This window comes from Ochotona princeps, chromosome 6 (genome assembly GCF_030435755.1).
Source record: "Ochotona princeps isolate mOchPri1 chromosome 6, mOchPri1.hap1, whole genome shotgun sequence".
NCBI classification, from domain to species: Eukaryota; Metazoa; Chordata; class Mammalia; order Lagomorpha; family Ochotonidae; genus Ochotona; species Ochotona princeps.
In genome coordinates, this window is record NC_080837.1 from 51893577 (window position 1) to 51912605 (window position 19029).

General features: G+C 36.6%; 1 protein-coding gene across 1 annotated transcript in view; it reads right to left on the bottom strand.

The window, feature by feature from the left end:
• Window positions 1–19029, bottom strand: part of PRKD1 (protein kinase D1) — a 305664-nt gene that overhangs the window by 24813 nt on the left and 261822 nt on the right. The window lies entirely within an intron of this gene.

Below are 19029 nucleotides of genomic sequence, written 5' to 3' on the forward strand. Positions count from 1 at the left end.
AAAATTGTTAACTGATCAAGTCTGCCTAGTTCAGACAGACTAGGTCATCCGAGACCTGTTGTTCCCTGTTCAGAGCTGAAGCATGTGGAGAAATACACTGTACCAACATTACTGTTTGTCTAAACTGCCTAAGAGAATAAAACAAAAAAGCCACTTGACTTTGATTATTACAGGGAAGTCAGATCCTCTGGTTAAAACATTCATGGAAAAATTGAGTTAAATAATTTCAAAAAGTTTATGGAAAAATGGAATTGAAACATAAATTTATTTTGGTACAAGATATTTTTAAATCCAGGCTTTTGCAAAATATAAATTTGCATGAACTTTTCTGAAGACTTGTGTGCGGGGTGTGTGTGTAATTGAGTGTGAATAATAGCATTGTTTATCTTTATATCAGCACCTAGACGTATATCCCTACTCTGACAGAGGAACCATGTCGCCTGACCAGAGAAGTGGCCTCCAGGTGTCCAAACACCTCAGTTGTCTTGTTTGAAACTAGTAATTCCTGTAGAAGCTTGTAGGATTAGGTGAGAGAGCCCTGTTAAAGTTCTGGTCTTTTAGGACAATCCTGCCTTGAGACATGCTTAGTGAATCTTTCACTGAAAATCTTCATGGATTTTTAAAATGTAATCTAACTTTAAATCCATAAGCAGTGTTCTGCGGGAGTCTGGCTTCTTCAAATAACCACATCCTTATTTTCCAGAAGTAAAGCAGGAAGAATGAACTAGAAACCAGCATATAGATAGCGAGTCAAGGGTGCCCCCTATATGTAGGTAGAAGAATAGCATACAAAAGGGGAAAACGGTAAAGAGAAAATAAGATGAGGAGGAGGGACTGGAACTGTCCAGCCTGTACTGCTTCTGCTGACCTTACAGGCCCGTCTGACGGTCTTGCGAGAGGAGAGTCAACAGCTGTTAAGAAAACTCTCCTCTCTTACATGAAATGCAAATACTCATATGCCCTGCCTGCATTCCACTAGGCACATGAAATGAACATCTTCACTCATATTCCTTTTCCCCTTTCTTAAGCCCACAATGTGACTTGTAGTTTACCTTTAGAGAGCAGAACATCTACATTTGCTATCTAATTAGTGTATGCCCAGGATGTTCTAGGTAAAAAGCATGGGGCAGATGAATGTTCACTGTGAACTGTTTTGTGCCATATTCTTTGTAAGCTGTGAAGGACTGCACACATATAGCATCTGATAGCATCTTTATGAAAAGGATAAGAAGAATTTTGCTGTTTTACTATTAAGGACTTCGGGCATGATTAAGTAAGCAGATTAAAATAAAAATGCAATGAAAGCACTGGGAAGGTCATGTATATAAAACTGGTAGGAAAATATTTTTAAAAAGTTGAAACTCATATGTTCACTAAGCTTGACTGTTGCTCTTTTATGAGTGTCAGATAGAAAAAAAATCTTCAACTAGCAAAGTTATTTTACTTGTCTATTATCAATATTTAGTACATTAATTTTTCTAAAGTTTATCATACAGTGTTGAAACTAGATCGTTACAGGAGCTTACTCATTAGTTGCATTTTTTCCCTTGAACCAAATGATTACATTGTCAATATTTGATAATAAAAAGGCACAATTATAAAGAATCATCTTATTTATTTATCTAAACTCCCTGAATTACACAAAAAGCTTAGATGATATGATAGTTGAATACAAGAAATAAAAAGCTCAAGCTATTATTTTTCTATTTTTATGTATACTTACAGTATCATTTTAATGCCTTAAGATAAACATTCATATATGTGTCAAAGTGGCTCTAGAATTAAATATTTTTCATGTAAATATATACAATAACTTCCAACACGTCCTGTCCAAACGCCCAATATAACCGAATTTAAAAATGGCATGAAAATTGCAACATCAATTGTAGCATCGTAGTGTGCAAAAGAAAATAATTTGTGCTAACTTCCATGGCTTACATCAAGAATCTGGGTAATAAATTTCATGGCAGAGCAAGCTTCCACAAGGCTCTCTGGCCATCTGTTTGTTGCATTTAAGTAATTTAGCTTTCAGGAAATGAAACATTTGGTCAAGTACAGGAAAGAATAGTGTGCCTTCACACATAGCAGATTGATGACATATCCATGGGGTGAATATGTTATTTTAAAGTCTTGGAGAAAATATCATTTTGAGACCAATATAAAATTTTTCCTGATCCAAGTTGCCTAAAAATTATTTTGTAATCAATGGCTGGAAGTCACTAAAAGCAAGGACTTTTATAAAAGTAATAATACTTTATTTTAAAAACATAACTTCACTATTTATAACATTTAGGTTATATGTACAGTTTTAAAATTCATGTTAAGCAATGCTCTTTAATAGCAATGCTCTTTAATAGCAATATGTAAGCGATATGTAAGTATAAGGCAGAAAGACAGACAAACAGAGGGAACCTTCCACTGATTGAGTGATGAACTCAATCCAGGATTCCAGTGTGAGTGGCAGAGATGTACCTACTTGAACCCTTAGCTCCTTCCTCCATAGATCTGTAATAGGAGGAAGCTGGCATAAGGAGCAGAGTCAGAACTCAAACCCAAGTATTCTGATAAGGGATGTAAACATCTCAAGTGGCATCTTAACCTGTTGATCCATTCTATCCATGTTACTCTATTGTAAATCTGGAATTGAGAATTTCAATCTCACTATGATAAGTTACAGTTGTCTTTTTTTTCTTTCTGTCACCTTCTTCTACCTGTAGTATTGTTTTCAAATGTATGAAAGGTGGGAAAGAGAACTACATTCAGCATTATCTTTGCAAGTTTTTACCAGAAGAGCAGCCTTAATTTGGGGACTCCTAACTTGAAGGTTACATATTTTAGCTCATATTGAAACCAGAAAAAAAGTGAATTTTTTAAACTGTTAAGTCCAGAGTATAAATTCTAAATGATATACACGGCATACAAAAATATTCCACTGCACAGTGGTTTTGGTGGGAGCATAGCAGGGCCTTCTTATGACAGCATTATAGCAACGGCGTTGTTGAGTCTTATCCCTCCCAACTTGCCATTGTTGAGAGGAGAGCACACCTTCTCCTGTTTTTAATATCAGTCTCACACAATTTGTATTTCATTTCCCAGTAATCAATCACAAACACTTAATGTTCTCTGTGGAAGGCAGAAGATTATAAAAGCACTTGTTGAAGATAATAGCCAAATCTATACAGGACGTTCTTCTGAATTCCAGAATTTTACAATGAACTGTCTTTCGTGTATACTCATTTAAATGAAGATATCCAACAGTGAAATCAGTGCTTCTTCATCCAAACATACTCTGAGGTTTCCTCTCCTGGTGAGTTGCGAGTCACCCAGATCAGAAAGCTAAAAGTTATCCAAAATATTTATTTCGGTCTCACTTCCAAAAGTCAACCAATCTCCACAACAACGGAGTCCACTCCAACTCTCAGAATGAGCTTTTATTTTCATTCCCATTGTTACTGCTTTATCACTTTCCTGGCACGCCACAGCCTCCCAACTGGTCTTGGCTTAGGTCTCCCACTCCTTTTAACCAATTCCTCAAAGGGCCGTCACTGTGATTTTCTGGTGGTGATTCTGATCTCTGTCTAGCTTTATGTTCATAATCGGTGACCACCTCCTTCAGGATAAGGTGCCCTTCACAACCCCCTTCCCCTTCTCATTCAATGTTTTCCACATATTTCCCTGTTACTATACTCAACCATTTCACAACAAGTCACACTCATCCTTTTCTCTACTTTCTCATACTTTGTTCTTTCAGCTTGAACTAAGAGTTCTCTGATAGGATCGTTTAATCAGCAAACAGTTCTCGCTGATCCTCACAGTATGACCTGTTTGTCTCAATTCTCAGTCTTTGGTGAGATACATTTTTATGACAAATACCACATGATGTTAATGGTGAATCTGTGTTACCTTGAAGACTACAAGCTTTTTAACGCTTATGTCTCGTCAGCGTAAGTTTAGGAGTTAGTACCTACTGAATGCTCAGCAGAAACATTAAGTTCTACTGAAAGATGATAATTCCTATATCTCCCTGCTTTTCATTACATAATATTTTCATATTTAAAAGAACTTTAGATATGCTCATACACTTCTGACAGATCCAGAAGCAATGCATTTTGTATCAAATATGATATGTAGTGACAGTTTCTTCAGAAAAAATACAGAACAAGGCTTTTGTCCTTCTGAATTACACTAGTGCCTGTTAGTAAGCAATGTCAGGATTGTATTAATGAATAATATGATCGCAAGTAATGACTATAATTGTGATAAAAACCAATGATATAGATGTACAAAATAGAGTTGGAAAGTCATTTCCTGGTCTCAAAGATATGACAAAGATCATCTGTTTTACACTTCAAGTATAATCACTTCAAAACATTAACAGTTCACACTACTGTTTATGTAAATATTTTAACATCTTTGAATGACTTTCTTACTATCTAATTGATCTGTATTTTATACCAAGATCTCAGTAAGAAGATAGGCCTTTCAGATAATTTTTAAGGGTAGCTAGGGAACAGTTATTAGCAAGAGATAAACCAAGTCACACAAGCTAAAGAATAGCAAAAGTCAGGATCTTTAAATGGGCCTCATCCTTTCATGCCTTACTTCGCTTGCATAGTTCATGACAAAGTTCTTATGATTTCACTATTGTCCTGAGAATGAGAATTGAAAATGGATTATTCAGATGATAATGATCTCTATATTTTTCTTTCTCCCTTAGAAAAGGCCTTTAAAATCTCTTCACTTTTGTTCAAATTTTCACTTTGGCCAGAGGAACTGTGAAGACAAGGAAGGCCCACAAGCCTTCTGCAGTCCAGTTCTGCCTCTCCTCTCTCCCCAACTTGGTGTTTCCACTGCTGCTTCTGCTAGGTTTTTCACAACATTTTTATTTACTTATTTGAGAGGCAGAGGAACAACATACGGTGAGGACAGGAGAGTAAGAGAAACTGAGAGACAAGCAGGCAAATTAAATTATCTATTGGTTCATATCCCAAATGCCTGTGTTAGCTAGGAGCAATGCTGAGGCCTACAGCTGGGAATTCAGTTCAGGTCTCCTGTGTGGGCAGCACAAATCCAAGCACTTAAGGTGTTACAGTGGGCTCCCAGAGCCTGTGGGGCAGGGGAGTGAAATCAGCAGCTTGCCTGGCCTTGAACCTGATATTGGAAAGGGACAACCTGAGTGTTGGGCTAACCATCAGCCTCAAGTGAGGTCTCTAAGGTGCTTCTATTGCTTCACATGTAAAATCAGAAAATGATGTATCCAATCTTGTCACACAATTAGGACTTCTTGTTTAATGGCTATAAAATACCTGGAATTGTGTCTGATATATAGTTAAGGTCATTTATTTTCATTGTGTAGATGCTCTATACTTTTAGAAAGATCTGGGTCAAAAGTCCATCTTTAGTTTGATTACTGAAGGTTTAAAGTAAGCCTCAGAAAAGAAACTCTGCCTTTTCCTGAGAGACGCTACATTAAACATAACCTTCCACAAACTCACACTACCAGTCTGTCACTCCTCCATCTTCTTCCTTGCTGTGTGTGTGTGTGTGTGTGTGTGTGTGTGTGTGTGTTTTAAGTCACACAATTTATTATCTAGCTGTATAGGTCAGGAATCTGATGAGCTTGGCTCTTTTCCCTGAAATGACATTCCCAGGCAGAAGTCAAGCTGGGCAAGCAGTCACCTTCTCTGTGGTAGAGTCTGCTTTTAAGCTCATCCAGGTTGTTGACAGAATCCAGTTACTGGGACTACTGGAGTCATGTCCCTGTTTCCCTTCAGGCTATCAGCCAAAAGCTGCCCTTAGCTTCTTGAGGTTTTCTGAATTCCTCATCAGTTGCTCTTCCACCTTCTAAGCAGCGCCTGTGGCTGAGTCCTTGAGAGCTCCACAGCTTCTTTTTCTGCCACATCAATTCTGCCTCCAACTGAGCAAAGCCATCTACTTTAAGGGCTCTTATGATTAGACTGGTCCCACCTGCATAAAGCAAGTATCTGCCTGTTTTAAGGTCTGTGACCTTAATTGCAGCTGTAAAGTAGCTATGGTAGTATACTTAGTATCTAGGGACTCTGTTAACTGCACCTTGCATAGAAAGTCTGTATTACTTGGTTTGACTATATATTTTGTTTTGTTTTGTTTTTAAAGATTTATTTTATTTTCATTACAAAGTCAGATATACTGAGAGGAGGAGAGATAGAGAGGAAGTGGAGCTGCCGGGATTAGAACCAGCGGCCATATGGGATCAAGGCAAGGACCTTAGCCACTAGGCCACGCTGCCGAGCCTAAACTATATATTTTTTATTTTCTTTTTTTTTTTATTTTTTTTTAAAGATTTATTCATTTTATTACAGCCAGATATACAGAGAGGAGGAGAGACAGAAAGGAAGATCTTCCATCCGATGTTTCACTCCCCAAGTGAGCCACAACGGGCCGATGCGCGCCGATCCGATGCCAGGAACCAGGAACCTCTTCCAGGTCTCCCACAAGGGTGCAGTGTCCCAAAGCTTTGGGCCGTCCTCAACTGCTTTCCCAGGCCACAAGCAGGGAGCTGGATGGGAAGTGGAGCTGCCGGGATTAGAACCGGCGCCCATATGGGATCCCGGGGCTTTCAAGGTGAGGACTTTAGCCACTAGGCCACGCCGCCGGGCCCTATATTTTTTATTTTTACAGTAGAAAACTAAAGTCTTTGTTTCTGGAACTGAGGGAAGAAGGTCACAAACATCTACAACAAGAATTATGTAATATTAATACTGCTGTCTAAATATACTCAGCAGTAAAGTGAATGGTATAGATAAGTCTGTACTTATAACCCAACTTTAACAAGTATTCATATTTGTTAATCTTGGTACATCTCCATCTTCATACACTAACTTTTTGTTTGATATACAAATATTTCAAGATGGAAGAAAATATCAACTTGTGAAGAGCAACAAGGATTCATACTTTATTGGGAATTGGAATAATTTCAAAATACACAAATTAAAAAACAAAATGTGAACAATTAAGAAAATAATACTAGTGCTTTTCTTTCATTAAAGAATTGAAAACAGGCCCTGGTGAGATGGCTCAGTGGCTAAATCCTCACCTTGCTTTGCAAGAGATCCCATGTGGGTGCCAGTTTGTATCCTGGCTGCTCACTTCCCATCAGGTTTCCTGCTTGTGTCCTGGGAAAGCAGAAGAGGATGGCCCAAAGTTTTAGCACCCTGCACCCATGTGGGAGACCCGGAAGGAGCTCCTGGCTTTGAATGGGCTCAGCTCCAGCCGTTGGGGCCACTTGGGGAAAGAACCAGATAACAGAAGTTCTTTCTTTTTGTCTTGCCTTCTCTCTGTAAATCTGTCTTGCAATAAAATAAATAAATAAATCTTTTTTTTAAAAGAATGGAAAACAAACTAAGGTATTAAGATCTTGCTCACATTACAAAACAAACATTACAATTCACTGACCGTTTTCTATTAGTGGTCTCAAAAGACAAGTTTTCCATTTCCTTCCTGTCCTGATATACAGAGTTGTTCAAAAAGTTGTGGGAAAATGTGTATTAATAAAAAATATGCATGGATTTCAGTTTTTCTGCCCCAAAACAAACTTTTCTTTTAATTCCACTTGTTTAGAAACTTTTGAACTATTCTCATATAAGGGAATTCTTTCGAGGTATTGTCATATAAGGGAATGCTGAATGAATAGGCATGGGAGCATCCCTTAACCACTTTTTCTCAGAGCAGTTAAGAGATGAGGCCCAAATTACACAGCATTTTCCTCACGGATGTAGCTTTCCTCTCTTTTCTGTTGAAGATAAGCCTTTGGAGTTCACAGAAATAAGTTTAGGAAGAAATTTTATTGTAATTTTTGCCATCACTGGGCATCCTTGCTGTTTTTAAACCTAAATGATGACCCTGGTGCACTTATTCCATTAATGTAATAGGTCTGTGTCGCACCATGTGACATTCCAAAAAATCAGTATAGTGGGCAGTTGCACGTGTGTGAACATGCTCCCATTTCAATTTAAATAGGCTCATGCTTTTAGTAGCTATGCAGAGGTAGGAAACCTATATTCTACCAGGGATCACTTGGATAATTACAACATCATTCTTGGCACTACATACATATTGACTTAATAATTAGGCTGCTATAGACTTATTGAATTTTGAGTCCCACCTGTGGTAGGTTCAAACCAAATGATTTAATGGTCCTTACATTGAACCCAAATTGCACATTTCTCAAGTTTGATTTAAGGGATAACTTATTTCAGGAAATTTCAAAATCTTAGAAACTCACTGATATTATATTGGAACAAAATAGTTACCATATATTGTCAGAAGGATAAATGCACAAAATGGTACTTCAACCAGATCAGATTAAAATAGTCTGTTTTAGTGCGAATAAGCATCACTGGCTGACTTTTAGATAAATGAAGCTGTAATTAAATTTAATGCGTTGAATTCTAGGAATTCAGAAATACTCAGATCATTCCTGATAAAAACTGTCTACTTGTATTATCTATTGGAAATGAATGTAATTGTACTTTTGTTGCTGCAGTAATTAGCACAGATGATCCCAGTTTAATACAGTTTGAAATTCCGTGGCAGAAATATTTATTTGAAGCATCTCTACTAACTGTTAATAACAATAGATATGTTATGCTCTGATAGCAACTAAGGCAAATTTTAGGTAGCTAGCTTGCAATAAAAAGAATTGGCTAGTGATTTAGAAAATTCTCCAGTTGGCTGTAATTCTTCTGCGTACTATTGAATAAATTGTCCCAACAGAAATAAACGGGGAGAGAATTCATTTGCAGCAAAGTATCACTTGAGTCCTTTACTCATGTATATTCATAACCTAGCCACACATTTCTCATTCTTCACTTCAACAGTTCTGGAGATGACTCAACCTAGATTGGACTGCAGAGTTTCTGCAGACACATGAAAAGCACAGTGACTTCTCTCCTTTGTCTATAAAAGGAGCAAAAGCTATTGAAAGCAGAGAAGAGGCATGAACAGATATAATCCACCTCATCATCTCCCATGTTGTCTTTAGCCATTCTTGACTTTTTAGCATGCAGGAATAGTATAAAGTGTATGATATTTTCCAACTACCACAAGATGCTCCTCAAATTAGTAGTATGAATGGAAAATTATAAAAACAAATCTATCAAGACAATGAGATCATCAATCACATATGGAAGAGAATATCTGTAAAAGACATCGCTGATAAAAGACTATTTTCAAAAATACATAAAGGACTCCTAAGAACAATATGAAAATTTAAAAAAATAAACAAATCAAAAAGTGGATTAGACTTTAACAGATAACCTCACCAACAGATACACACACAACAGATATGTCAGATGTTATCAATGAAGTATAAACTAAAACAACAATGAAATAATGCTACTGATCTATTGGAGTCACCAAAATCTGGATTAGCAACAATACTAACTCTAAAAAAGAGTGTGAGCAAGAGAAAGTCTCACTCACTGTTACAATAATGCAAAAATGGCACAATTACTTTGGAAGACAACTTAAGGTGCTTTTCCCACAGACCAAACATATGCTTAACATAAAATCTAGCAATGATTCTTCTTGGTATTTACCTATAGGAAACAAAAATTCTGTCCAAGCAAAACAGGCACATGAATATTCAGACCTGCTTTTATTCATAATTGCCCAAACTTAGAAGTAACCAAGATGTCTTTGAGTAGGTTAATAGATAAACTGTAATACATCAAGATAAGGGCGTATTATTCAGTGGTCAAAATAAATGAGCTATCAAGCTATGAAACAACATGGGGAAAAACTTAAATATAAAATACTAAGTGACAGAAAGGAATCTGAAAAGGCTACATACTGTGTGACTTCAATTGTATGATGTTCTGAAAAAGGCAAAACTAGGAGAACATAAAAGTTCAGTGATGGCCAGGGTTCAATATGTAGAACACAATGGATTTTTTTAGCAGTGAAAATATTCTATGATATTACAATGAGATGCATGTTATTATATATTTACCCAAACTCATATATTGTTCAATATCAAGAGTAAAAATAAACTCCAGTGAGCTTTAGGTGGCATGATGTGTCAACACAGCCTCATCAGTTGGAACAAAACCACCACTCTGACGGATTTGCTCCTAAGTCAGGAAACTGTACAATTGTATAGGAAATCTCTGTACTTTGCTCTTAATTTTGCTGTGAATCTAAAATTGCTCTCAGAGAGCATGAGGGAAGAGTAAAATAAAGAGAAACACAGACACACACACACACACACACACACACACGGGGGAGAGAAAAAGAGAGAAAGAGAGAGAGAGAGACATGCACTTGCTAATTCACAACCCAAATGTCTGCAATGATTGGGGCTGGGCCAGTGGGGAGCCAAGAACTCCATCCAGGTCTTTCATGTAGATGGCAGGGGTCCAAGCACTTGGGGCATCTTCTGCTGCTTTTAATGCTTTAGCTAAGAGCTATCACAAAAGCGGAGTGGCTGATTCTCTCTAATTGCACTTATAGGTTGCCACCAGCATCACGAGTAGTAGCTTTACTCACTGTACCAAAATGCCAACCCAGTTGCTGGTATTAATATCTGCATACAGCGTAATCTAGTATTGTTAAGCTGAGGACAGTGCTTTATACCACAGGAATTCTAGCAAGAGTGTCACACAGCAAGAAGCTTGTATGAGTCACAGTGCCCACCTGTCAACTCTTAATCAAACCCAGAATTTCAAGTTGAATTTAGTCAAAGAGATACACTATTTAAGAAAAAAATAACAAAATCTACCATAATAGAAAATGTTAAACATATTTTTTAAAATTATCATTGTTAAGGAGCATTCCAACCATCAGAAATCACCCTTGTCTCTTCATGCCAGTACTGGGTTTGCAATATTGCAAGACAAGAGTTAAACAATAAAAGAGACATTGGAAATTGTGTAAAGGTGTCTTAACATACTTTAAAGTTGAAAAATAACCATGCATGTTTAGTCTAGTGGTTAAGATATCTTCACAACATATATGCATGTCTGGTTTGATACTTGGGTCCAGCTTCCCATGAATACAGATCCTGGGAGGCAGCAGTAACAGCTCAAGTAACTGCATTCCTTCACCTACACTGAAGACCTGGATGTGCTCTGGGTTCCCAGATTTGGCTCCAAACCAGAGGTCTACTATTTATCTAGGGAACTTACCATCAAACTACCTGTTTGTTTCTGTTTCACAAACAAATAAACCCATAAAAATGTTTAAGCTTGAAAATATATCAAATATATAATTTTTCCCTGTTTGGTATGAATTCATAGGAAAAATGTCTGGAATGTTTTAAAAATGGCCTGTTAATATATCCTGATGAGAAACACAAATACAAGAATCCAATGTAGTCTTGGTAATATATTATTTAATGAATAAGTTATTTCAGTTTTTTTAAAGATTTATACATTTATTTGAAAGGCAAAGTTACAGAGTGGGAGGTATACAGAGAAAGGAAGAGACAGAGAGATACAAAGATAGAGCAGGTGAGTGAGAGATTGAAATCTTCCATTCACTGGCTCACTCCCCAAATGGACACAACAGCCAGGGCTGAAGCAAAGCTGGGTCAAGGTTCTTCTGGGTTTCCCATTTCAGTTCAGGGGCCCAAGCACTTAGGCCATCTTCTGTTGCTCTCTAAGGCATGTTAGCAGGGAGCTGGAGTGTAAGTAGAGTAGCCTCAGGACTTGAACTGGTGCCCATGTGGGATGCCTGTGCTGCATGTGGTGGCTTAACATGCTACACCACACACAGCTACTGCCTCTAATTTGTAATTGTTAAAATATGATATCACTGTGGCCCAGCTTCCACATTTAGATGGTAGGGCTCAGGGAAGCATGCCATTTTTATGTAATGCTAAATGATCTGTGGACACACATAATCCTGCCGATGCATTACATACCAGTTAATGATAACTAAAATAAGCATTCAGAGTCCTTCAGGTACAGTATAGGTTTGGAGTACAGAACATTATGGATAAAAGGATGAGATAGAGGTGTATTATGTTTGTGGCAAGTGAGTTTAAATTCTCAAGCTTAAGTCTTAATCATGATACTTAATCTGTAATACATGAAAGCCTACAATCATCTCTAAGATGTAGATGAATTGTATGGAGCACACATCATGTTTCCAACTGCATTAATGAAGGAAATTTCTTTTTCCTTTCTTGAAGGAAATCTGAAGATTAGCACTCTTTCAAAATATGCTAGGAAACACTAGTTTAAAAATAACATTGAAGAACAATGAGCTTATTCCCACAAATATTCATGCAAAGCAAACGCACAAGTTAGCATGTTTGAATTCCACAAATAAGGAAGCCAGTTTCAGGAATATTTACTAAAAAGTAAGAAAGTTTTCACTTGGAACTTGGCCTTTTGACACCACACTTTCACTGGGTGTAATTCTGACATACTTAATATCCAGCTGGATATTATCCTAAACTTACTTTATTTCCCTCTGATACTTATTTTCTTTTTCTCTGCTTTAGAAACATATGTGTATATACACAAATACGCACAAGACAACAAGATTACTCTAAAGCTGCAAAACATTTACTGCTTAAGTAATTTCACAAAAATTCTTCATGCAGTAAAATAAAAAATATTTAATGAACTATGAGTGTAATAAACATATTAATGGGAACAATAGAAGTAAAAATCCACCTCTCTGTATACACCAAAGAAGAAGCATCTACAGTTTTTGTATCTTTTTGTTTAGAAAGGACTAATTTCATCATGGCTTTAAAAAAGTCCCTGCTTTGTGGAAGTTTTCATTTTCCCCACTCACACCTAGCAACTTTATTCTCTGGTTTTCCATCATGGCTACCTTGTCTCCACCTACTCTTGATCATCTCTAAGATATTTATATTTAGTCTTACTCCATGAGGATAAATTACAATGTTTCTTTTACATAAAATGAAATGGGAATAAAAGGATTCTTTTATTTTTTTGTTGGCAAAATCTTTACTCCTTTAGTTCTTGTAGTTGTGGCTGTACAATTCAATCAACAAATAACAGGAGTGTTCACCAGAGAACGATCATTATACACAGGGCATGTTCAGCTCCACAATAGGTTTTGAGTAAATCATAAATTTTGTAATTACGAAAAAGCGTATCTAGGGAATTTAACATCACGTTATCTATCTTGTTCTGTGAACTTGTTACCAAAGCAGCGATACTTTGAACAATTGCAATACTAGTGGCCCCTAATAAGTTTAGATGTTTTACTATTTGCTAAGCACTACTAAGGCACAAAACGTGATCACATTGATGAGGTTTTCTGAATAAGGAGACTGAAGCTTTGCTGGCTTAAGTAGTTTACATAACAGGCCTAAGATACATTCAGTCAGTTTAGATCTAGATCCAATGCTTTATCAATAGGCTATGTGTTGTAATTTATCTGGACTCAAATCCATTTAGCACCAGGATTCTGCTGTTGCAATAAGCATGTTTGAGGAAAGCTACTTCAGCCCGTCACTGTGATCACAGTGTATCCAGGCATTTCTTCTGGATTTCTGACACTGTCAGGTTGCCCTCCACTGTCAGTTTTTCCCCTTGACCTCCAAGACTTTCACCTTGACAATCGGAGTTTCACATATTCCTGCTGAATGGGACTTCTCCCTTATTCAGCTCATTTAGTTTCTAGGCTCATGAACAAACCCTGTATTACTAAATCCTCTCCTGATGTTGAAGCTCCATTGCCTTTTATTTCGTCACTCTTAAATGTTCTCTGAATTCCTTTCAGCTCAAAGTCCTATATCTTTTGATATAGACTTTAATCAGTCCCACAAATTCTTTCTCTTCAAATAACATGAATGTCTTACTATAACATAAAAATGCAAGAGCATTTATCTATTGAAGGCTGTGAATACAGAGTATCTGTAATGTATACACTATTGTGCTAGGCATAAAGGAATAAGAAAAACAAACAACAAAATGCTTAGCACTGATAAGACCTTCAAATTGCAAACATAATTAACACATAAAATGATTCAATGAACAGTAAAATGATGCTTTATACCAATATTACAAACTACAAAAATCAGAGGATATAAAAGTACAAGGATTCAAGGGGAGATTGGTGGATTTTGCAGATGAATCAAGTAAGAAAAAGCAAAGTTAACCAACATGGTCATCCAGGCTTAGAGTTAAAACCTAGGCTGTGGTTATAGGCTGATGGTTAGATGATCTTTGTTGAGGAAAAATGAGTCAGTTCAAAGGGAGATAGAAAGTCCAGCAAAACCAACACGTTTTCTGAACGCCAGAAGCAGTACTGAGGTTGAGGTAGAAAACAACTAAGGTAATGTGCTAAAATGGAAGGTTACTAAAGACTCATCTGATCATGCTTCTTACAGAAAGGACAGTCAGGCGGGTGGTGATGGGATGGGGAAGGCACACCACTGGAAGGAACTATCATCTGTTGTAGCACTATATCCGTGCATGTAAAGCCAGCCTAGAGAAGAAAACGTAAATGATACAAAGATCTACCTATCAACTTAAATACACAGAAGCAGATTTTTTTTTCAGAATACGTGAAGGAAGATGTTTTAAGATCTTGTAAAATGATCTACAGTTCTCTACTCACTTTTCAAAGAATATTTCTTTGGCTGAGGTGGCCTCTTAGTCTAACGGCCCTTTCTACCATTTCTTTGATGATCAAAAGCTTCTGCAAATCTTTGAGAGTTTTATCAGTGACATAATTCTTTTTGAAACTCTTCCTGATCCTAACACCCAGGCCTTAGGCATGACCAATGACATCCATCACCATGATTCCCAACTCCTTCTATCTAACCACCCAAGTAGTTTATATATGTTTTCAAAACTTTAATTCATTTTTCTGTGAACCAGAGGCACAGAAAATTGCATTATATAAATGAAGGAAGTGATCAGAGGTGCTGTTGGATGATTCAGTAAAGGTGAAGAATTAAAAAACGACAAAATGGTAGTGAGAAGCTTCTCAGGGGAAGGACATTAGGATGAAATATTTGGTTTTAGGCCAGTTGATTCAGGTAAGAACAGCGGCGCAAAGATGTCCTAAGGACAGAAGCTGAAAGACCAGACACTAAGAGCTATGTTGAGGGATGGCTGTGAAAAGATGGCAGACGGTTCTTACTACAGGTAGCCTCACCACAAGAAGGAGCTCCAAATGAATTCGAAGCTTTAGCTGGATGGGGGAGAAAGCTTGGCAAGACAGTACCAGGAGCCACAGGGACAAATGCCAAGTATGTATAGGAGTGAAGGCAGGAGTGAGATTAAAATGGAACAAGGCATCTACACGGCTGAAGCACTGAGATTAGTCAATAGGGACAAAGACTAAACACTTACCAAACAATGAGTTTAGAAGAAGCAGAAACTAGGGAATGACACAAAGGCCAGGAATCTTGTTTAAGAAATGTGTGTCTATTCTTTATCTAACTCATAAACTTCATGTGCTTTTTCGCACACGGTTTGTAGTCTTTACTCAATATATCTATGATTCCAAAATGCTTCCATGCATTATATAAGATGAAAGCTAGTAATATTCCTTATATAGCAAGATAAAGTTTCATGTCAAGAAAAGGAAAAAATTAATAGTATGTCAATACAATTAGGCTTACAGGACTTATTCTAAAAGTTTTAATGTGTTGATATTAGAAATGACTATTTGGGGCCCGGCACGGTAGCCTAGCGGCTAAAGTTCTTGCCTTGCATGCCACCAGGATCCCAAATGGGCACCAGTTTGAATCCTGGCAGCCCCGCTTCCCAGCCAGTTAGCTGCTTGTGGCCTGGGAAAGCAGTCAAGGACAGGCCAAAGCTTTGGGACCCTGCAGCCACATGGGAGACCCATAAGAGGCTCCTGGCTTCAGATTGGCTCAGCTCCAGTCATTGCAGCTGCTTGGGGAGTGAAACAATGGACAGAAGATCTTCTCTCTCTTCTCCTCTTTGTATATCTGACTTTCCAATAAAAATAAAATAAATCTTAAAAAAGAAAAGAACTGACTATTTGTTACACTAATACTATTTACATTATGACTTATGCTTATAAATGTTACTAAGATAAAATTACATATTCCTATGACAGTCAGGGTTTTTTTGTAATGTAACTATTAATAAAACAGTTATCTCTTTATTATTACTTTGTTGACATGAAAAAAACTCAAACAGCCATATAAATAAAATCTCTTGGGAATTTTATGAGCAAGTTAACATACCCATGACTTAATACCCTCCTGGAGTATAAATAATAATGAGGTATTTACAGATCATGAGAACAGAGCTTTTCTAAATGATATAAATGATATGTCTTAAGATTCACTCTTGCCTTAACTCCATCTATTCAAAACGTGTAAAAGTACCAGAAGAGTTACATCAGGAAAATGAAATGGAAAATAGGAAAGTTTTCACTATTTCACAGAATTCCGATTTGTACAACTTCTAAATATTCTGCCAAACTAAGATGCTGTTAAAAAATCAAAATTCACTCAGAGGACACACAAAGTTGCATGAGCAGAGCTTTAGTTCAACAGCCATTTCAATCCACAGAGTTCCCTTCTGAAGAATCAGAAGGAGGGGTCTGGGAGAACTCACTAGGTGGTAGGTACAAATTAAGTTTGGGCATCAGCTTCCACAGATAGAGGACCAAAAACTAGAGGTTTTAAATATTTTAGGTGTGTTTTTATGGTCAGAGAAATCAAATTTTGTTCTTCAATGAAAGAGCATCTTTTCCATGCAACTAACTTTGATTATAGTAATTTTTTATGAACAAATCAGTTATTCAGACAGAATTCCTATGCCCAATCTCATCGTCTTTAACACTTTGTCTTTTCAGAACCACAAAGCTGAATTCTTCCTTAAAAAAAAATAAAATCATAAAATGAGGGCTATCACAAGCAAATCATATATAATCATTTTCAACTAATAGGCAAATGACGATTAATAACAAATTAAGTCTAGTTGAATACTATGTATGAAATTTTATGTGATAACATTCAAATATAATTTGAAATAACTGATTGAAGAAGTATTTATTAAATATCCAATATATAAAATGAATAACTTGTCAGTATTGGATATATAGGAGCAAAATACAGCAAATATATTTAATCTCTTGATATATATATTGCAGTGGTATTTTAAGAGTTGAAGTAAGGAGAAGAATCACAACAAATGTAATTGATAAAATTCTTCGGTTAGAAAGCATCAGGTGCTCCAGAAAATGACAACAGGTAGGGATACGAGCAGCAGGCAGACAGAGGGGCAATAGGGCTTGAGTAGATTACAATTTTGGATTAGCGGAGTGCTCATACATTTGGTGACATAGGAACAGTTCCTCTAAATTGATCAACTTTACTGTGTCTGGATACTGAATTATTATCGTAAAAGAGAAGCTGATTATCTGACAATGACAAAATGAATGAAATACTTTTTCTTATCTCTTTGTTTTCAAAAGTGGGCATGATGAATTTTCTATTTTCTGCTTTACCTAATGCAAAAAATCAACAATTTTATGATGTTATGAACCAAGAACCCAATTATTTGTTTAATTAACGTAAGGTTAAAATGACTCTGAGAAATTATGTGATAGGAAATTTGCTATGTGAATTTATTGAAAAGAAAAAGGTTGACACAACTTCAAATCTATGTCATCAAGGATGGCTTTTCTGTCCATGTTTTACCTACTGGATACAGCAATGCTTAGCTAATGATAGAGACTTGTATTTAGTATTTACTAGTTTGATGAATGAAACCAAGAGCAATGGCGGGCAGGGAGAAGGACCACGTGTATGTGATGAGAGGATTTTTAAGATTTCAGGCTGCCAAATGACAGACACTTAACGGTTTCATATGTTCAAGGCACAGAATTTGATTTTTGGTCTAACCAAATTCTTTTTAGAAAAATATTATATGGAAAAACTTTTCCAAATATGTACTCACTGTACCTGAGTTGTCCGAATGTAAAGTTTTAGAAGAGAAGCATTTAGAGGGGAAGCATTTATGCTTATGCCCATTTTGTTTTTCTACTTTGCTATATATTCAGCAGCTGACATTGTGTTGACCACATGGTGGTATGAATTAAAGGCCCATGCATCAGAAAATCTGATCCTTGGTGGGCTTCTGGAATTGTGGAAAAAATGCTGAAAGATGTGATCATGTCAACCAGGGAAACCTTTCCTTTTGTGTTCTGTTTCTAGCACTCTTGCTGTTTAGGCTTCCTCTCTGCAAAGGAACCTGCCTTCAGCAGACCACACTTGGGTGGAGACTGGAGAAAAGGAGCCAATATTAGAAATGACCATTTGCAAGATTTGCACATATTAGTTGCAGTTCAATATGGACAAACTGAGAATAATTTTAGAAAAATAGTTTTTCGGTCAATGATTAGCAAATGCTCAGCCAATAATGTGTCCTAAGTTCCATGGTTATCTTCTTCCCCATGAAAGCCGAGTACACTGATGATCCCTGTGCTGCTTTGGTGCTCGAAGGTGGTGAACATCATCTGTTGTCATTCTTAGGCCCCTAAAAGTCTCCATTCCTCCTCAACCCCCATCCACAGAAGGCATTAGATTTTGGCTATTTGTAAACATGAACACTTTCAGCAAAGAAATCTTACCTTTTCCAACTTACCATATAAAAGTCATCAGCCAATTAAATGGAAAGAAATACAATCTGTTTTGTTTAGCTATCAATATGCAAATTAAATTCAGTGAATTATGAATCAAAAACTAGTCAGTTTGCATCAGTAGAAAATTATGAAAGTCATGCAAAAACTGGGATTTATCAGTATAAACGGTATAAATGGTATAAATGGTATAAACTGTGCAGAACTTAAAGCCATGTCTACATTTGGCAAACAACTGTTCATTTCATTTTTGGTTCACACACAGAAAATTCATTGTGTAAAAAACTCATATATACTACATAATAACTTTAACAAATTCTTATTTAAAAAAAAAACATTCCAAGGACATTTCCAAAGTGTGTAGAAAATGAAATTCAAAGATAAGCTTATTTTGGTATAAAATTTTCAGAATGTGTATTTTTTGTGAACTTTTGG